Raw genomic sequence first — 23,271 nt, forward strand, 5'->3', positions numbered from 1 at the left:
GGATACAAATATTTGATTTATTCATCTGACGTTAATAAAATACTTAAAAATTAAAAAAACAACAAAATATATTACAAAACCTCCTCGCTTAATAGACAAATGCTAGTTTCGTAAAACTATCTTTCAATTCGTATTTGTATTTGTTTATGATGTTAAATATAAATAACAATTATACGTGGATAACAATTAATATTCAGAAGTTTTTTTAAAAAAATTAGTTTAATTAACATAATAAATTAATAAAAACTGATAAGCGGATAAATATGCTAAAGTAATATTTACGCGCTGGGTTTAGTAATATTTACTGTCATTTCTTCGTCACACTTCCTTATCTTTCTCCTTATTTTATATAATAATGACAAAAATGAAAAATCAGTTAGCAACTTAATAAAAATTCTCTATCAAAAATTATTTTTATGTTAAACATAATAATATATCCTGCAAATTTACCTTTACACTACTTGAAATGTATAATATGAAACATATTATTTTAATCATAAAAATAACTCCGAAAAAATGTGATTGTAATAAAACGAAATACGTATAAAATTTTTATGAAAAGAAATAATATAAGGAAGACATTAAATTAATCGTGAAAGCACTAAAGTGAGTTCGTTTTTACACAAAGTAATTATTCACCTCTGATAATGTTTTAAATTCATTAAATAACAATAAATTTAAAAAACGTAAAAACACGTGTTCTTGCAACACAGTACATTAAGGAAAGATAATTGTTCAGGATTTCACTCAAAAATAGCCTTTAAGTAAAATCTGAAACGTTGCGAGTTGTAACGCTCGCATAAAATGGTTTGTTAAGGTTTTTTGTACTCTTGCTGAGCTGGCAGTCTACCTGTCTGCTGTTATACTCACTTCTATTAACACCTTTTTTTGTCTTTTTAGCTTAATTATAAGCATAATTTTCTTCGCATTTACGCCTTATACAACTCAACAACAAAATTATAAAAACCTTGACAGCAGTATAGCAGTATATGTTTAGAATTCCCGTTGCAGTGTTAAGTGTTGGCATGTATTTTTCTATTTTTTCAGTCTTTTCTCAATTCATCATATCAATGTTCAGTGTTCTTACTAAGATGGCTTTACATAACTTTTTTGCCCTTTTATTATGAACGTTTTCTGTTTTTACTTCATTTATTAAATATACCGTTCTTATAAGTGGCTACATAAAATTCCATTCAACAGCAAAATTACAAAATAGTTAAAAACTATGCATCTTTAGAATTTCCGAATTACACACAAAAACGATAGCTACCACTTTTATTTTATGGAAAGGAATACTTATACAGGAATTGGAAAAAAAAGGCAAAAATTGCAATTTTTGTTCACGAGTGTTGATCTTCAGGTGTTATTACAGTTAAGTGGACAATATCCAGGAGAGTCTATCAATGTTCAGGAGAAGTCGTTTGCCCGATTCGTTGAGGTGGCGGGTGATCGGATGGTTGGAGATGGGGATGTCACAAGCTGATGCTGCTAGACGTCCTCAATATCTCTCGTAGTGTGGTTCACCGACTATCGAATCAGTTAAAATCCGAGGATTCTGTGTCTAGAAGACATGTTCCGGGCAGTCCTAGAATTACAACATCTGCGGGAGACCGTTCTTTAGCTCTTTCGGAGAAGTGACATTGATGTGCCTCAACTCATGGCAGATCATTTACTGGCAAAAGGAACAAGAATCTCAGTTACTACCGTGCGAAGACACCTTCACAATACAGGTCTGTATGCAAGATGACAAGTTGTTTGTGTCTCCTTGCCCGTTTATGTTGAGCAAGAGAACACATCTCCTGGACCAGTCAATAATGGTCGTCTGCTCTCTTCACAGATGAGTCCAGGTTCGCACTGGAGAGTGAGGCAGGTCGTCAGCTGATCTGGAGGGAGCAACGCACCAGACACAACCAATCCCACATTGTGGAAAAACACAGTTACAGAGGTGGTAGAATAATGGTTTGAGCTGGAATCTCTCTCGGTGATCACACTGATCTGCATATGTTTCATGGAGGAACTTTGACTGGTGTCAGATATCGAGACGAGATCCTTGATCAACATGTCCACCCATATGCCGCTGTTATTGGTCCTGGATTTCTTCTGATGGAAGACAATGCGTGACCGCACCGAGCTCGGGTTGCTGAAGAATATCTTGAGGTTCACGGTATGGAGCGGTTGGAATGGCCAGCTCAATCCCCAAGCCTGAATCCGATAGAGTATCTTTGGAACTACCTTGGAAGACAGGTTGCTGCTTTAAATCCTCTCCCAAGGTCTTTAGGTGAACTTGAACAAGGATTATTCCGTGTCTGCTTCCCATTCTACATTGCATTCGTTAAGGAACTGTCTAGTGAACAAACATATCCTGTAAATTTCTTGTTTCAGTGTTGCTTTGTTCTGAAATTAGACACAGAAAACATACTGTTCTTTAACTTTTGGATGGCAGTGTAAGATCGGCATTCCAGAGGACGACTTAGGAAACAAACTGGTCTCTGGCGTATTACCAATGATGTTTTCTTAAATTACATATTTTCTTCCATTTTAATCCACCCTAATTTTTATTCTGGTAAATGCTAACGGGAGTAGAAGCTGCAGACAAAAATTAACATAAGAAATTCGTCTATTTAATTATGGCAAGGCACTCGAGGGATGTCTATCTAAAGAGAGGGATGCCTTCATGGAGTATTTTCTAAGGTAAATTGGCTATCATACACCTTATACATAGGGTAAACCCCGAAAATGTCCGTTTGCGGGCATTCGAAACCGAACAGAAGTACCACTGTTCAGTGACTTTGTCACTTGGCCGCTGGTGGGCGGCCATGTAAAAGTAACGTGCTAACTAAGGTGAACCTTGAATACTTTTCTGCTAGAATGTTATTAAGACAATTTACCTGCCTTACTACTAAAATTAGATTAATTTTGATATAAATTAAATTAAATTACACATGAATAAACTACATCAATATTATTTAGAATTTGAAACTAAACAAAATTAAATTTTAAATTGGTCTTTTAGAATGAACCATGTATTCCAAGGAAATCGGGAACAAGTCGAAGACTTCTTGAAATTCGAGGAGCTTGCGCATTTTATTGGAAATATATCAACAACGAAAGAGCAAGGTAGAATTGTAGGGTCATATAATGGGGGAAAAATGCAAAGGACAGTATTCAGATTATGAGATTCGTGATTTCGAAATATTAACATTCTATTTGTTCGTCCGATATATTTTAAAGTACACTAGCAAAGAATATTATAAATTCCTCAAGAATAAAATTGCGAAATGATAATTCCAGAAATAAAGAAAGAACTTTATAAAAAAGAAAAAAAATAATTTATCACTTTACAGAACATCAATATAACATTAAAATATATAGAAGGAAAAACGTGATGACAGCAAGAATCCTGAGATCGCTTAAGACAGAAGAGCATTCTTTAAAATGATTAGGAGGAAATATTTGAAAAGTTTATATATTAACAAAAGGACAGCCAAGGTTTATCAGTTTGGGCATTTTTCAAATAAGTGAACACTTTTGTAAGAGAAGATTCTGAAAAAAAAAAAAAAAAAGAATTAAGAGCATATAAAAATGCAATAATAGAAAGCAAAATTTCTTGAGTTGTGTAACAAGATTCAACACTGTAAAGAATGCAAACAGGCAAAGATTTCTGATAAACTGTTATTAATTCTATTAGAGTTATTTAAGCTAGAGTATGTATTAAATCAATTATGTTCTCGTCGGGATGCGAATTCTTACCTTATGATTACTAGCCGGACCGTACTTCTAATTATGCCACCAACTCAAGAGCTAAGGAAGCAGAAAATCCAGTGACAGTGAATTTATATCCTGATGTAGAAGTCAGCTATAGAGTGCTATTAGAAAATCAATGCAAAAGTGGTTCGAGATTCAGTTTCGCGAGTGAAATGAATGATAGAATAAGTGGCAATCATAAACGATACGATGTTCGATAAATCGACCTTGCTGGAAAAAATATCTGTCATAAACGTAGTAAATATGAAACGGTAAGCGAGTTTTTTAGCTGTTCATTTTCAAATCATTTGTTAACACATACTGTACTGAGAAACCATTTCTTAGCTTTTCCTTCATTTTGACAGTAGTAATTGCTTACGAAGAAAGTAAATTTCATTCAAGAGACTGTTCAGAGATGTAGAGAACTGTTTAGAGATTGCTTTAGCATAAGTTTAATTGTTCAATTTCTGTTTTGAGAATCAGAATGGCTGAATTTCTAATCTCAAGGAGTTTTAGAATTATGCCTTCATTGGAACAGCTATTAAAAAAGTCAAAAGGGATCACTATTTTACACTGATGGAATGTTTTTGCATTTGTTGCTAACTTCAAATTAATGTTTTATAAAGTACAAATTAATGAACTGTAGAAAATTAATGGAACATATTCGATAAAATTTAGCGCTAAATTTCGAATAATATATAATAATGAGCAAAACTTAATGTAATTATAAATTTTTAAAATTTATTTTGGGAAGTATTAGAGATTTAACAACTTTTCTTAGTTTAAAGATATCAAAATCTGAAGAATTCTATCTAAAGATACTTTCGCTTCCTCTTCAATGCCTGGCTTTAGTTTATTAAAACTATTTGACTACGTTTATCAACTTTTCAGATTAGAGTGAATAAATACCATGTAGAACAAGCCTTTTTCTGTGAATATTAGAAAAATATATTTTATCATACAGAGACTGGTATTGAGTAATTAAGAGACAAGCTGTTTAGAATTTTTTTAATATTTTATATATTTCCTTGTTAAAATTTAAAAGAACGAAATCACAGGCCAGTAATTACGATAATGAGGTATGATGAACATAAATTTATTTTATTAAAATACACACAGGAATGTAAAAGTAATCAACTCAGTGATAAAGTGTCCGAGTCCATCTAAGTATTCATCTCATCACATAACTCTCAGAAGAAAATGCTACATGGATAGTCATAAGGATTTACGAGGATAAAATCACCGTCACGTGACTAATAGCAGCTGCTCATTTCAAATAATGACTCACGGCATCTGTTATATACATATATTACATTTTGAAACTTTACGGATTTCAAATCTTTTTTAAGGCCAGTTTACATCTGTCAAAGCTGCTCGTAGCGAGCCGCTCGTCCGGGCGTTTCGAACCGAGTGAACGGACCTGTACTCTGATAGATTGTTTACACCAATCAGAGTGGACTGACAACTTGCCTCCGTTTGCTTACGAAATGGATACCGACGTCGCAGCTGCAGGAAAGAATATGCATTGAACATACAATAGATGTTCTTAGGCTGCAGTGCTTGAAGTCTGCGAAGCAGTTTCAAACGAATTAATTTCTGCTCTTGGGAGGAAAAAAAAAAAAAAAAGAAGAAAAAAAAATGGGTACGTGATTGGGTAGCTTGCCGCTATGAATTAGGAGTATCAAATGAACTATTAAATGAATTTCGGACGAGAATGTCCAAAGTTACAAACAAGTTATTGCATATCAGATACAAGAATTTAAAAGAAACTCAGTTTGAGAGAAGTTATTTAGTCAACTGTGGTTACTGAAAGTCAAATTAACAAAGTTTTTCTACTATATACAACTGTTTATTTACACCTAATTAATCATTTACAAAATAATGTAAAAGTAATAATGTGTTTTATTATTTATTAATAGAAAGAATATATTTATTCATCCAGAATCCACAGAATCAGTAGCTTTCTGTGCATGAATTAATTATGGAGAGTTCTGACTGGAACTGTGTTATTTCTAGAGAAGAATGCAAAATTAACACATGGAATATTTATTCAAAGCTACCATTAAGAGCGTTTAATACCCCTTTCTCATGTCGATTTTTAATAACAGATGGCGCTACGAACGTTGAGCGATAAAGACTCAAATCTGTAAGACTACCTACAGCCTGGTTACTATGGCAACGACGCTTCCTTCCTCTGTACTTGTTTGGCGGGAAAGTGAGTAAGCCATAAAACACATCCCCTCAGTTGAACAAAAGACCTGCTGTCATTTCTTCCGTCTGTGACTCAGACTGCAGGGTATGTTTTGAACAGGAATAGAACTTTTTCACCTTTGTGTTGAATGAAAGATATCTGTGAGATACGTGCAGCAGTCGCTATTTCTTTTCGCAAAATTTGTTCATCACGCTTTTCAATGTTGCGTAATGTTTCATAATTTGCCGTTATTTTGCGGAAGAAAACAAATTTCATCGCGACATAAAAATTATATATAAATGATTTTATACTTGATGATATGTGTATACATATATAGCACGCACATAATATTCCATTTACTCATCCATCCATAATATTTCATAAATTACCATCCATAATATTCCATAAATATGTGTTAGCACTTTCCAGAGCTTTATATATATTTTTTACTTGTATTATAAAATCGTATAACACTCCTAACTATTATTTTTTTACTTCAAAAGTGGATAAATCATTATCAAATTTTTCTAGTACACGGAGAAATGGTCTATGTATCCACACACATAAATGTAGTAAAAGATACTATTGTTGATTGAATATCTTTTGGCAGCAATATCAAGATGCAACGAAAATTCGAAATCAATTAATAACATGCATTTTATTACAAAAACACTAGCAGGACGTATTATTTGCACAAAAAACTTAGTGTGGAAATAATTTGCGGCACATTATCTGAGATCCGCTTTGAATGAATACATAAAGTGTTATAATGAACAATCAGTTTTAATATTTCACTTGATACTGAAATGCATAAAATCAAATTGCGTTTCTATGTTTCAGGTTTATAAAATACAGCTGATAATTGAAGGGGTATCAGGTTTATAAAGTACAAGCTGATAATACATGATAAGGGAGAAGAAATTCCTAAATTACAAAATTGAATATTATATTTTAATAAAGTAAAATGATACATATTATAGATACATCCTAAAAAACGATAATATATATATATATTGTATATCGTTGTATACCGTATATATATATTATGTATTTATATGTATATCTACTCTTTTCCGGATGTAACTGTAATTACGTACTGTGTTGGTTTATCATCTTCCTGTAGCGATGCATTTGGATTTGCTGTGTATGAATCTGTTTCATTGAACAGGAACAAATAGGAAACAGAATATTGAAAATTGAATTTTTTTAAAGCATTAGTAATTTATATATATTAGATTGACTAAAAAGAGTATATTCATGCATAACGTATAAATATGCGAAGTGAATACTTTTTGGCAATCACCTTTCTAGGATGATCATTTTTAAAAATAACCAGTACTGTTGATAAAATAAACACCGGTACGATCTATCTGCCTAAGGGAAAGGATGCCTTCGTGGAAGACTTTCTAAGGGAAATTGGCTCCTAGACACGTTACACAGGGTAAAACCACGAAAGCGCAACCAGTCCCTTCGCGGGATTCGAAACTCGGACCGAAATACTGGTGTTCAGCTACTTTACCGCTTCGTGCCTCATTTCAGAGCGGATTCGCTATATATGAAACAGAGTAATGTGCTGTTATCGTATTTAGCAGCCTGCCTTTTTCCTTGACCTACCATAAAAAAATAAAATAGCAAAATTATAACAGCGTCTCTAAAAAGATGCTTTGCTATATTCTCATTAAATCTTTATCATTCTGCGCTACTAAAAACGAAGTACGATTATTTCAAATTCAAAATTTTATAACATTACTTTACAGAAAGCGATCTCATGTCTTCTAAAAATAAAACCCAACATCTGTTTCTACTCAAGCGCTTACTTTCTAGACAAAGTAATTTCAGTGTAACGTACGTTCAGTTTTATCTAACTTTGAACGGAAAAAAAAAAAAAAAAAAAAAAACTATGTACATAACAGGCAAAGATATTAACAGCACATAAATTTAATCAATTATATTGGATTACCAGAGGAGAAAAAAATAATTCGATGAGATAATTCTCTGAGAATTCATAAACGCTAAATTAAGAATAAATTTTATAAAATGTTTACTAATGAATACATGTATCGGCATAGTAAGTTTCCTTTTTTAAAAAATTTTTCATCTTTATCACGTTTATCGGAGTGTCGTATTTAACTTCACAATTATGCTCCGAAATTTCATTGCTGTAGATTGGATTATTACCAATATATAATTCTACTAGTAACCAGAGCCAGTATTAGAGGTTTTTGCTGCTCACTACAATATCTGTGGCTCTTACTTCTGCCACGCGCCGCCAGTGGCTGAGTGATTAAGAATATTGATTACTGGAAGTTCGACCTGGTTTCGGTTCGATCCCAGGCGAACCAGCTGGCTGCATGGTTTGTTTTCCTGTTGTGCAACATGAATACGACCCAGTTTCCTTCAGCAATTAGGCTCACCCGCGGCCGAGCGGTTAAATCGCTGAACACTGGGTTCGAATCAAGGCGAACGGGCTGGCTACATGGGCGTTTTCATAATCTTCCCCGTGTGTAACGTGTATGGGGAGCTTTGCTATAAACTAAACTAAGCCTTCAGAAACTTCCTCCACGAAAGCATCTGCTATCTGCCACCTCGTGGCTTTACTATATTCAAAGAGCCTAACCCAATTCTAGCACTCAGTTCCTCTCTAAATTCTAGCGGGCGAGCGCTAAAGTCGCCTATTACTGGTAGTTCAACCTCAGCACATTATCTGAGTTCAGCTTTGAATGAAAACAACATGAAGTGTTATAATGAACGATTAGTTTAAAGATTTCACTTGATACTGAAATGCATAAAATCAAATTGCGTTTCTACATATCAGATTTATAAAGTACAGCTGATAATTGTAGGAATATCAGGTTCATAAAGAACAGTTGATAAATACATGAGAAGTGGGAAGGAATTCATAAATTACAGAATTTAATGGTTGTAACGAAAATTTTAAGCACGAACGTTCTTCATAAAGTTATGAAAAAAAAGCAGTCAGTACCTTTAGTGCGGATAGTAATCACTACCAAAAATCTATGCTTTTCTGCCAATTTTTTGGTAGTTTTTCAAAACCTTCGGCTCGGAAACTTGGTGGCCCGAGTCCAAACACAGGTCAACCTCATTTCGGACGTCTTGTGCAGAAGTGAAGATAGGACCAGCAAGATGTAGCTGAAAGTCCGAACGTGCGATGTCGGGGTTATATGGTGGATGTGGTGAAAGATTCCTTTCGAGTCCGTACAGAGGCTAGCCGGTGAATGCAGACACGTATGGTATTATCTTGATGGAACGTTACCTTTCTGCGCCGGAACTCAATTCGACTCTTTTCCTTGATAGCAGCGTCAACATGCACTAGCATCTCGTTGTATCCTTTACTGTCAAGGGTTTTACCTTTTTCCATATACTATTTGTGATTAATACCACAGCAATCCCACCAAATACAAAAGAATGATCTTTTTGTTAGTCAAATTACGCTTTACGATGCTGCCGACGGACTCACGGGCGCAGATCAACTAAATTTTTGGCCTATGTTGTTGAAATAAATTTATTTTTCAACACAAGTGACTATCCAGATCACCAGATCCAAAGCATGATCTTTTCGTTAGTCAAATTACGCTTTGCGACGCTGCCGACAGGCTCACCGGGCGCAGACCAGCTCCCTTTTCGACCTATATTGTTTGTGTAAACTTGTCTAACTTTGAAAGAAAAAAAAAAAAAAAAAAACTATGTATATAACACGCAAAGATATTACAGAACATAAATTTACTCAATTTTATTGGATTACCAAAGGAGGAAAAAATACTCAGATAACTCTCTTAGAATTCTTAAACGCTAAATTAAGAATAAATTTTATAAAATGTTTACTAATAAATACAAGTATTTTAAATAATAAATTTTTCCATCTCTACATATACCACGTTTATTGGAGTGTCGCATTTGACTTTACAATTAAGCTCCGAAATTTCCTTGCTGTAGATTGGATGATTACCAATATACTTACAATCCTACTAGTAACCAGGGCCACTATTAGGGATTTTTGCTACTCAGTACATTATCTGTGGCTCCTACCACACGCCACCAGTGGCCGAGTGGTTAAAACTACTGAATACTGGAAGTTCGAACTGGTTTGGGTTCGATGCCAGACGAATCAGCTGGTTGCATTGTTTGTTTTCACCGTGTGTAACATGAATACAAGCCAGTTCCCTTCAGCAATTAGGCCCTCCCGCGGTAGAGGAATTAAATCGCTGAACACTGGTAGTTTCGACCTGGATTCGAATAAAGGCTAACGGGCCGGCTGCATGGACGTTTTCATAATTTTCTGTATGTGTAACGTGTATGGGTTGTCAATTTCTCTAAGAAAGTTCAACATGAAGGCATCCTACTGTGCTTTGCCATAATAACCTAATCTAAGCCTTCAGAAAATGACTCCACGAAGGCCTGCCATCTTAAGAAGGTAACCCTCGTGGCTTTGCTACATTCAAAGAGCCTAACGCAGTTCTAGCAAGCGAGCCGCCGAACACTGGTAGTTCATCCGGAGTTCAAGCCTCGATAACGAGTTGGATGCATGACCGATTTTGGTGTTTTCCAAATTCACCTGCTTTGGCGTAATCAAACTCTATAATTCTAAACAAACTGACGTTCGGTTCGGCTCCAACGGCTCTAGCACCACGTTCCAAATTATAACTACAGTTCAACAAATAAATGTCTGGCGTATACATTCGAATAACCTAAGTAAAAAAGAAAAAAAGGGGGGCTTTTTAATTTCTTCCACAACCAAGCATGCATGCATGCACATAAAGCGAATAAAGAAAAACTTATGGAGTGCAATAGGGTTCTAATCCATAACATATTTAGTTAGTGATCGCCATCATTGGGAGCTATAAATATGCTATATTGACGGGAAGGAGAAAATTTTACTTCCTGAGTGAGCTAATTCAGAACTAGTCATTATTTCATCTGTCATCTTAAATTTAGGATGTCAAATTACGTGACTAACAAAAACCTAGTATTTATATGAAGCTTGATAAAAATCAAAGTTTTGAAGACGGTATATGTGATCATGTTCGGTTGATTACCATTATGATCAGCAAATAACAACAGCAATTTACTGATGTCTTTCTTATCTTTATATTCAGATGTAGTTTTCAGGGCAACTAGAGAAAATTTATTAATTACTTTTATTATTTTTGATACTTTATACGTACGAAGATACATACTTGTAGGAAGAGAGATATAAATATCATATTCGAACAAATAAAAACAAATCGTGACTTGAAGACCCTAGAGATACGGCTTCTGATTGCTTTTCAAATTTTTACCATATTAGTAACGATATAATCGAATAATCTTTCAAAGATTATTGTTTACCGATTTTAGGTAACAACTAGAAAACATTTTTTCGAACTTATCCTCAAACAAGTTTGCTATTGGTAATGAATACTGCTGTATCATGAATCAGGTACGGCGCTATGCATTTTGCTGACTTTGTACGCAATAAATTCTGTTGTCAAGTGCCCTTCCCACAAAATTCTAAAATTTTATTGCTTGATGCTTCGCTGAATTTTACAATTTTGCTGTACGTAAATTCTGCCGTACCGGCAGTGATCATGATTTCAAATTCCCCCTCCCCGAGATTTACTGTGTTATCTGAAAAACAGCTCACAAGTTGCTAAAAATAGCTATAAAACTGGTTCCACAGCTTTTAGCAACGGCCTCCCGTTGTGCGTTTGGAAACTCAGCTTTTGAAAGAAAAGGAAGGGGAATAATTTCTCTCTGACTACAGTATAGATGAGGTCCGTGACTTTGTTTGAGCTACTGCAGAATGTTCTGAAGTACACTTTTTTCTGTTTCGGCAACATTCATCTTGAGAATTCAACACTTGTTCATTAGCCCTTAGTAATTGACAGAAATGCTTTTAGAAAGTAGTGGGTTCATTGATACCAACAAAATGGTTGGTATCAATAAACTGGGGATACGTTAGTTTCAGTTGTTGGGTTCAAATGAACCTTTCAAATACTAAAAAAGTCCTTTTGCATAATCGAATCCTTTTGCATAAAGAATTTCATCTGAGAATAATTTTTCTACTTAAAAATGAGTTTTGCAGTACTTTTTAAATACTACTTGTATTTTTATTTTCGAAAATTTTCATAAATATTGTAATTAATTATTTCCAATTTTAATAACTCGCAGAAAAAACACAATTTTCAAGAAATTTTTTTATTATGGTTATTCAAACTTATACTAATATACAGCATCTTTTATATTCCTTATACATTTGACACTGCATCCTTCAACCTGCATGTAAGTTTCTCTTCCTTAGTAACTCCTGACCCAGAGACGTCTCAATGAAAGCCAAATCATGCACAAAATTTTCACCTGAAAAGAAAAAAAAAAAGAAAATGATAAAATATTTTTAACACCATATTCTCGACCCCCCCCAAAAAAAAGAAATTGCAAGAAATACAAATTTCTAACAGAAAAATGCATTTTCAAGCAGCTGAAATTGTTTCACAAATTAATAATGCAGATAGCAAATGTAACATATGGCACTATTGCCACTCAGTGCAATCTCTGCATATCCTAAATTCTGCTGGCTGATGTCTTCGTAAGTTCTGAACATTTTTTTGCCTCTAAATTTTGCTGCTCAGTGCCCTCTGCTAAATTATAAAATTTTGACTACCACTGGTTGCACAGGCCCTGATCAAAGCAAAGAGGCAAGATGCTACCTGCTATTGATAAACTGCCTTATAAATACCACAAATCTAAATAAATATCAGTTTTATTTCCAAAACAGAATTATCTCACAGCTAAAGCATTGCCTTTGCAGAAAATCTTCTAAATGGAAATAGAATTGCATCCACATTACATGTGCAGAATCCCAATAATTCATTATAAACCGTTCCAAACCATAGTTAGGCTTAGAACTCACAACAGTATTCTTCTTGGAAGTCTTCCTAAGGAAATGGTAGTATATTCAGGGAACATGTGGGCAAAATCATGACAGTATATCACAAGCCTAATTCTTGACCATACATACTAGAAAGATCACAGAAATTCCTCACAGGAAGCTAGATTCATATAACAAAATTTCATGCAACATATGGCATATGGGAAAAAGCAAGGACATTATAATCACTAGCATAGTTTATACCCAAATGAGTTGCAGATGGTGCACTATGTGCTCACAGCTGATTATCACTAATGCAGATATATATTTACTAATATTTAGAAGATGATGAAGTATAGCAAAATATACAAAACATTAGTCCTTAAATCCAACACATTTTCTGATTTTCATACCATCTAGAATAATAGATTTGACGTTAGGTACAATATCAGAATTTTGGGTACATGAAATGTGAAATGGTTTTTTATTTTTAGTCACTGTTTCTAGTAATTTGTTCGAAAGTAACAAATAAGCTGGTTTCAGTCTGTCAATGAAATGTTAACTTGTCTGTCCTTAATTAAGACTCGGAAATATTTATCATATTTTTTCACCACAAAAAAATGGTCCCTCAATAAGCAAATTCAAGTGCCTTTTTCACACGATCAGTTCTCACAAACACATGAGAACATGATCTCAAGTCTTTATGCATAAATATTTTATGTTTGTTAGCAGTTGATAAACTGGTGCTGATCCATAAAAGACAGTAAATTTGTTACAAATGGTTCAGGTTTAGTTTTAGTGGTAGGTAGTCGAAAAACTCACATGGTAACCTTATTTGCATAAAATATACCATTTGAGCTACAGAGTGATTAGTATCAGGACATATTGCAACTCTGAATCCTAGAAGGATTTCTGTCCATCTGATGTTGCTGTGAGCCTTTATTGCATTTTTTTAAGTTCTGAGAAACTGCTCAATTTTCCCACTGCAATGTGGGTGGTATGGAGTGGAACGTAAAACTTTAGCACCACATACTTTTGCAAGGCTCTTGAAAGGCTGCGACTCAAACTGTCTTCCTTGATCTGAGATTATGGAACTAGGCACAACAAATCTGCTAATCCAATGATTGTAAAATGCTTTGACAACCATTTCTCTTGTGATATCTGGTAAAGAAACTACTTCTCCCTAACAGGAAAAATGGTCAATAAATGTCAGATAATACGTCCTACCAGCAGATGGTGGTAATGGCCCAATCAGGTCAACTTGCACAATACTTAATCTAGCATGAGGTGCTTGGAACTCGGCTATTTTAGATTTTGTATGACTGTTGACTTTGCTCCTTTGACAATTAACAGGACTTTAAGTCTATTCGTGAATTTCTTTCTTTATATTTGGAAAGATAAATTTTTCAGTCATCTCGTTGACAGTTGTCCTGATACCAGAGGAGCAAAATTATGAATTTGATGAAACATTTGTTGTCTAAATTGCTTTGAAATAAAAGGCCTGATACTGGTTGTTGAGCTGTCACATCTTAATGTTTTCCAAAATGCTAATGTAGATGATTTAAATTTCAGTGAAGCACTACCTGTCATTAAATGTTGCAATTCTTCATTATATTCTTGAGCATCTGCTACTGCTTCATAGCCAGTAACTGAGACTACTTCAACTGCAACTAAATTTTCTTTGGCATCAATATGCTGAATATCAGTTGAAAATTCCGATATATACTGAAGTTGGTGTTGTTGTCTGGGTTATGCCTTCCCATTCTTTTGCTTCTATGCATATGACAGTGGCTTGTGATCAGTAAGTATGATGAATTTGCGTCCTTCCGATACATGTTTAAAATGCTTGACAGAAAGATATATTCCTAAGAATTCTCTGTCATAGGTACTATAAACCTTCTGTGCATTATTTAATGTTTTAGAGTAGAACACAATAGGTTTTCAGTCTTGTTCTTGTTCTTCCAATTGCTGCAATACTGATCCTATAGGAAAGTCTGATGTATCTGCACACAAAGGGTAATCCATTGGGAAACACAAAAGGGCACCATTGACTAAATCAGATTTGCACTTCTCAAACTGGTGAATTCCTTCATCTGTGCAGGCCTACCAGCGGCAGAGCGGTAAAATCGCTGAACACTGGTAGTTCGGTCCGAGGTTCGAATCCCGCGAACGTACTGGCTGCATGGGCGTTTTCGTGGTTTTCCCCATGTGTAACGTGTATATGAGCCAGTTTCCCTTAGAAAGTCCTCCACGAAGGCATCCCTTCTCTTAGGCAGATAGCCCTAGTGTGCTTTGCCATAATTAAATACACTAAACACCTTCATCTGTGCATGGAACTTTACAATGATCTTTTTTTATCACCCTTTAACATTTCGTGTATGACTCCTTGAGTTTCTGCAGCATTTTTCAAAAAGCATCGATAAAATTTTATCATGCCCATAAATGAACAAAGCTCATGTACTGTCGGTAATTTACATTGCAGATTACTTCAACCTTTTCTGGCAGCGAACAGGAACCTTCTGTAGTTATAAGGTAACCCATAACTTATGTTTAATATGTAATACATAATGTAATATCCCACCACATTACCCATTTCCAATCCTCAGATGTCCAGTGTCTTTTCTCGACACCACTGAAAATGAAGTCTTGCATGTCGGCAGAACTGAGTGATTTTCTTACAGGCACCAAAACTATGCATTCCTATCCCTCTGCAATTCGCTGCGCATAGTTCTAGCTGAAATTTGTTGGGAAGAGCCTTGGTTGACGATTTGTGATAGTTGAATCCGTGTTCTGCCGTACAATTCATCGGAGATACCGCCGATCACTGTCTTTGAAAACTATGCTCGAACTGCAGTTACATTTTTTAGAGAAGGATTCGAAATCGATGCCCCCACTAAATGTGCACCAACAATAAGCCCCTTTTTCAAATGGTGAACGATCTGCCGCCTTTTTTCCCCATTTTACTTCATTCATCATGAAAAGCACTCTTACACCTTACTTATACTGGCATTTTAACCAAGTATAATCCACATCATAGAAAAAATTTGGATATTTCATCCCTAGCATGCATTCAGATGAAAATCTGAAAGGTTTCTTATTGATTGGCCAGTGTGTGTATTATTATATTATGCAACATGAGGCAGCATTAACATGTGGAGCTGGGAAGGCTTCTAATGATCACCTTTCTCTCTTGTGAGAGCAGGATGCACTGAAATTTGATGTCCTTATTTTTTAGAATGGTTATGAGTTTTGTAGACAAGTGGATCATCCACGTTCAAGATATAAGCAATCATCTTTCCACAATACTCAATTTTGTATGTCTTCTTCTCAAATATCATTGTATGGATGTCCTTCCAGCTGAATCAGGAGTCCTGAATTGTGATAGGATTAATGCAAGCCACTTGTTTGGTGTAGCAGAATCCGAGACTGCCTAGATACAGATCCTAGCCAGTAGCTTCGCAGAGTTCTCTACGTCAACCCCCGGGGGGGGAGGGGATGTCAGTCTGGGTACTGGCATTTCTATTTCCATCAGCTTTTTTGCAGCATCAAAAACCTTCATTCTCATGTTAGCAGACACTTTCCTTACTCTTTCTGGCTGGTGACAAATAGTTTTATTTCTTCTTGGCTCATTGCCGGAATCTGAACTTCCGCCGATCGGCTTATAGCAGCTATCATCATTTAAATTTTCTTGCCTGTCGGGTCACCAGATTTTATGACTTTCATCATCCCCAGGTTGCTGTTCAATGCTATCCGCTTGCTTTGAAGAGTTTGGAAACTTTCATCTCTGGATGCTCATTTTTGCTTCTGCAGGAAATCATTATGAGCAAGCATTTTAAGGTGTTTGAAGAAATCAAGGTCACATTCTTCAGCAGCAGTGAGAGGAACCACTACTTTCGAATATATATTCCAAGTTTGTGATCTCAGAAACAATAAACTGGAAAAAATTGCTCATTAATAATGCAGAAATCAGTAAAAAATTCAATAAAACCATATGGCATACACGATATCAGTACTCTTCCCACTTCTGCTTCAATAGCTTGCAACATACCCGAGGAAAAAATTTCATTGTATGTGCTGTCCAACTCTGCACCTTTCTTTGCACAAAAAGCACTACAAGCATCATGCTTGCCAAATATATGATGTGGCCCATTTCTCAAGTCAGATACTAATGCATCAATAGCTTCTTGTGTGTGCTGATAATGGCTAGGTAAAGCATGAGCTTTTATAGCTACTCTAGCACCTCTGACTAACAGTGGCATTTTAATTTTCAGCAATTTACGGGCAGCAATTCCTTTAGCCTCGGGGAAGCGCGCAGTATTTTGCTGAAGTTTCTCAAGAGCTCTGCGATATCTTCGAACAGCATGGTTAGCACATTCTACTTTGATCACCCGTCCTCCATATGAAACGCTTTCTTTCACTTTGACCACTGTGTTAGCATCTCCATCTCCAACAAGTCGAGTACAACGTATTTTGTGAACACACTGGAGATAATTCAGACCTTCCACAATGGCACTGCTTTCCATACCTGTAGAAGGCCCATTCCAATTTCGCCAACAAAGGTGCACTTTATTTGGCATCTTGCCATCTTCAATAGCACTGCATATAAGGCACACTTTGTTGCGAATTCCAACAAACAAAATTTTCTGGGTGACCATGCCTATAATAACAGATATGCCACTTGAAGCATTGTAACCATGCCCATAGCTTCTTTTACACCAACCTCCATCAACAATGACAGTTATACAGTGATAACCATCATTATCTTTATCATTGCGAAGTTCTGCCTGCCTTTTCTCCTCTTCTATAGCAGCACACATAGTTTCCTGTGCACATCCCTGTATTATTTTGCCAGTAGTTCGCTCACAAGAAGCAAAGGTCGAGTTGCTCATATACGGAATTTCCATGATGCTAAACTTTTCCTCCTCTTGTGAAAATCCACTGCCAGTAGATAACGCACCTAATACTGCAAGCTGATTTAGGCTGCTTTTCTCCATATCAGAACAAATTGTTGCCATTTCCCCACATAAAATTTTATCACATACATAGTTATATGTAGTGACAAGACCACGTCGAATCACTTTGTTAAAAATAAATGATCCTCCAAATTTACAATTTAGGGAATGTTGCTCTAATGTCCTAGCCTGCACTATTACAAAAGACATATTGCAAATTGTTCTGCCAGATGGTAATGGATTTGCCTTTCGTCGATCTTCCCTTTCGATAATTAAAGGTGAATCAGGACACAGAAATTCATCATTAAGGTTCTCCTGAAGAGGCTCAGACTCCAAGCTAAAATATATATATATACAATATATATACATATATATAATTAATATATATAAATATTACAAATTAGGTTTAAATTTGGCTTATTTGATGACAGCAAAGCACTTGATCTTCCTAAGAGGAGGAATGCTTTCATGGAGGACTTTCTAAGGGAAATGGCTCATATACACGGGGAAAACCATGAAAACGCCCATGCAGGCAGCCCATTCGCAATTAGGTTTAGGAAATTTAGGCAACAGATAGCAAATAAATTAACAATAATAATACACTGGATTACCAGTATATTACTACAAGAAGATGAGTCATCTTCACAACTGCTGCTTCCATGCTCGCAGTGTCATTTGCTCGTGCAATATTAGTCACTACTTTGTGTGCCGGAGGTTTCACATGAAGGGCCTCTACACCTGAGTATAAAATGTTCGTGTTCCAGTAAACACTGAATTCAGAGGGGCAAGAATAACTCTTTCATGGTGGATAACTCAGTTACCAAATGGCTTTCTAAGGCTCTATTCAAGCCGTTGTATAAATGTCATAATTCCCAACTAACAACGCTTTGTAGTCAGACCTTGCTATGTCACAAAAACTAGTTTGGGCATTAAGCTTGAAGTTTTCAACTTTGTGCCGACTTGATATAAGAGTCGGCCAATCAGAGCATATACATAAAACCTATTGAGAGAGAAAGCTGTAGACACATACATGCATGCACAAATTTAGCTTCTCTAATTGGCTATGGCTTAGACCCTCTCTCGCAGGTGTGAATGGAACTCCCACATTTTGTGCCTTATGATTATGCGTCTATGACATTTATACCATCATGTGAACGGAGCCTTAGGATGGCATACTAAGAAGATGCACTGTCTTGTGGGGATAAGCAATTTATACTCCTAAGCCTAAAAAAAAAAAAAACTTGGAAAAAAAAGATCACGACTTAAATTTGTTGTCTAATTGCTCTAATTTGAGGCACATTATGAGAGGAAAGCAAAGGTAGTAATCAGAATTATTTAAAAAATTTTATCCTTATATTTTTCTTAAAAATTCTGTAAAATAATAAAATTTGTGGTTTTCCTCAAATAAATATATATGGAAAAAATAACAGCCACATAATCACAGATTTCATTTTGTTATATTTTATTAACAAAATTTAAATTATTAAAAATCTCTTTCATGAAGGGAACATAAAACATCATGAAAACAATGAAAAAGAAGCAATATTTAAAAAAGATAGTAGGCTTATTGATGAGGCTCCCATCAAAAGAATCAAACCCCAAAATATTTTCATTTGCTTCAGTGTCCCGACTGAAAATTTCACTGATTTCAATGAATATATTTTTAAAAAAATCTTTTATTTTCAAGTTCTTTCATGCAAAACGTCCAAATTTGGTACAAATCAAATTCATCCCCCTCTTTTTGATAGCTACAATATTATATTTAACAGTTTTAATAGCTATCAGTATGTAAACAACATAATGTAACACCATAAAAGAAAAACATAAATGATGACATTTTAATTTTGGCATAGAGAAATACATATTTACCCCAAAAGAGAGCTTGTATTTCTACCTTCTACGTCAGAGTCAATAACTGAAATGTCCAGATCAGAACTGAGAAGAAAAGAACCATAATTAGTTTAATTAAGATACAATAACACACCGACCAAGTATTAATTTGAGAGTCAAGCAACAAAAATCAGCATCATATTTTGAAATATTCACTATTTGAAAATATAACGCTGATTTTGGTTGCTTGACTTCTAAATTAATACATAATTAGTTAACCATAATTAAGTAACTGTAATATCATGCACAGCTAATATCTATTTTAAAAATAAACCAACTTACCTCAGGAAAGCCTGGTTTGTCTTAGGAACATTAGCTGTAACTTCTGGCGTAGAAAAGTCAAATTTTTCACTTCCGGACCTAAGAATGAAAGAAATAAACTGCTATAACATAATTAAAAAAAAAAAAACATGAATAAATAAATAACACATAACAAATTTTAGCATTAAGCTATGTATGACTACCACCCATCTCAGACAGTGCGACAGATATTGCTGTATACTGTTTCGCCATACCCCGTGTAGCTATTATATCATGCTGTATAACCACAGTTTAGAAAAATTACAAAATGTGTTATTTATATCTATCTAAAATGGTACATTACTACATGATTTGTAAGAATAAATTAGAGGGCTCTGCGAATGAAATTCCTTCCAATTAAAAAATGTAGGAATAAAGAAAATGCAGGAATTGCAAATGCAGAAATGAAAAAGGGGATTATATTTTTTGTACAGAATCCAGATGACATATTTTTCAACATTTTAGAAATTTCAATATTAATTTTAGGGGCATAAAATATTAGGCCCCTAAAAGCAGAATATAGTTTTTAAATGTTCAGATAATCTTCCTATGAGAAGAATTCCTTTGAGAAGTACACATCTGAACCACAATTAAAAAACATGTACAAGAACAGAGCTGAGGACTTCTGTTTGCAGAAAGTCTGTCACATAACATATGAAAAGTTTCTTATTGGTAGATTTTTGATCAGACGGATATTTTAATGTTATACAGAGAAAGCATTCACTCCCTTTATACTGGAGATAATTCAATTTGGACAATGGCAAAAAGGCTAAGCAAGCCTGAGCGTATTGGTCCCATTCTTGGCACTAGTTTGGTTTACGCTCAAAATACACAGCAGATATTTTCTAATTACCTGCATCCCAATATCAATTCAATTCAGCTTTTGGTGGAATTTAACATTTGTGACATATTTTTCAAAAACTACACTTCACAACATGCATACATGACAAATACACAGAACCATAAATAAACAAGCAATAATATATATTTTTATATAAATTTTACTAAATGATCATAAAATGTTCCAACGCTAAAAGAAAATTTTAACATCCAAGTAAATGACATAATAAAAAAAAGCAAGTTGAACAGCGAGCACATGAATAAATGTGCATACACCTGTTAAAATATACCATAGGTAACTGACAAAGCATTTCGTAGCAAACATATGACTATAAAATTTCCAATAATACATGTAATGATGGTGAATTCAATTTAGATCACAAGAACATGCTCATACTTTTGAAAAGATTCAATTATTTCAGCAATTCCTTGTGAATTGGAATTTACCCTTTCAATATTTCCCAACAATTTAGTGTGAATGGAGGAATAAATTCTTATAACAGAATTGAACAATTATTAGCATCCCCTCATACACACACATACAAAAAAAAAAAAAAAAAAAAAAAAAAAAAAAACTTACTTTGTAAAAAAAATCATCCGGGCAATGATTCTCCTTTGACACAGATGCAGTTGTATCAATAATTTCTGACCTTCAATAAAAAAAATACGCATATTTTACTTCGGAATTAACTTACTACGAAATCATAAACACGGAGTAGTCGATATAAAGAATAAATTATTTCTCACCTTTCGAAAACATCCGCTTGTTCGGAATCTTCCACATCTCGGGAATTTAATTTCATATTTTTTTCTTGAGCTCGACGTTTACGCTGAATTCTGGATCTTTTATTAAAACCAGGATGTTTTTTCGGTCGTCCTTGATATTTTCGCATATTTTTTGCAAACTGACCACAGTACAAATAAATGTAAACAAAACGAGTGCGGAATAGCAATGCAATAGGGTTGCCGTAAACGTCATTCTGCTGACAGCTGACAATGTTTAGTGAAAACTGTGTATAAAGGAATATATGAAACGCTTCTAAATATTATTTAGAAAAAAATATGATTTATAACTGATATCAAAATCAATTACTTCGTGAATTTTTGCAGAAATAAGATTACAATGTTAAATTTTAACTCGTAGCGCCATCTATTGATGGCTTTCCAAACTACACATTAAAATTACGTATTTCAAACTAATTTTTTTAAAATATAATATTTAAGTAAATTTCATTTCAAACCTGATTCTAACATTGTGATTCGAAAACTGACCTATTGCTTTATATTTCTGCCAAATTGCAAGCAACATAGTTTCTTAATTAGCGATTCTGCGTGTAAAAAAATTTTTAGTATTGTAATGCTGCTGTAGTAGACCACCTTAACACGACAGAAGTAAACTGTATGCTATCTACCTAATTATTCAGAAAATCTTAAATAAATAAGAAGTAGCAAAAAACTTGGGAGCATTAATTACATATATTACCACAGGTAAAAGATTATATATATTATGACATAGTTCCAAGAGGAAGATATTTATCGCAAATTGTCACTTTTGGATCCTACTGAAATTGTGTTTCTGGACAACGCACAAAGTGATATCAACAAAATTAATAATCCGTAAATATAGTGATTATACTTTACTTTTAAAATGCTAAAACGGATAGTTTAAGGAGATTAGAATTCATCTAGCATAATTTGTATAAAAACCTTAATACACCTTCAGTACTTGCACTCACACATCCAAGCTGAACATGTTTCACATCCAAGCGGAATTGTAACGAATTATAGCCCAGAATGTTTTTATACAAAGCAAGAAATTTAAATATCCCCAATAAAACAGATCTACATATCTTTTTCATAATTATTTTTATTTTTTATTTTTATAGTTTATCATATATTTATTGCATCCTCATGTAGGGATGCTTGTAGAAAAATGAATATAAGCTCACATAATTATAGAAGTAAAACACTTCATAAGATGCGTGTGCATTAAAAAATGCCATGGTTTGGCTATCGCTTAATCTCAGATTTAGAACTATTTGTCACGACGTCCCTGCGAACGCTGCTCGGAATAAGTGCCCGGAGAGATTTTTCAACAGGTTCAAAGTAGAAACGGAAGCGCTGACTCATCTCCCCTACGTTTATACTCCGTCGAAGTGAGCGTTTACATTGTCAAAGTAATCTTAAGGAGCGACTCGCTCCGAGCCGCTCTGACAGGTGTAAACTGACCTTTACTGTAGTAGCTGTAATTTGAGCAACACAAGATTTGGAACTTTGGAAGAAAAGTTAAAGTGATATTTAAGTACGATCTTCGGATCTTGTGACACATAATTTCTGGACCTTATTAGCTAGAAAAGCTAGAAATTTTACTTCGAGGTAATTTAAAACCAATGCATGATACAAATGTTATTTTATGAAATACAAATGCAGCGAGCGTTATTAAAATGAATATCGGAGAAAATATGCATAATTTAATCAAGATGGTCTGA

The 23,271-nt window shown here is 34.5% G+C and overlaps 1 long non-coding RNA gene across 1 annotated transcript; it reads right to left on the reverse strand.

Moving 5' to 3' along the window:
- Nucleotides 1-12,114: 12,114 nt before the first annotated feature.
- Nucleotides 12,115-21,905, reverse strand: LOC146995504 (uncharacterized). The gene is made up of 5 exons (XR_015043111.1): nt 21,530-21,905; nt 21,363-21,432; nt 19,925-20,002; nt 19,622-19,687; nt 12,115-12,289 (listed from the first exon to the last, which is right to left on the reverse strand). It is a non-coding gene; the product is annotated as an uncharacterized LOC146995504 (long non-coding RNA).
- Nucleotides 21,906-23,271: the final 1,366 nt, after the last annotated feature.

This window comes from Stegodyphus dumicola, chromosome 9, assembly GCF_044657685.1.
Source record: "Stegodyphus dumicola isolate Sdum_Otavi_A_Nest chromosome 9, ASM4465768v1".
Taxonomy (NCBI): Eukaryota; Metazoa; Arthropoda; class Arachnida; order Araneae; family Eresidae; genus Stegodyphus; species Stegodyphus dumicola.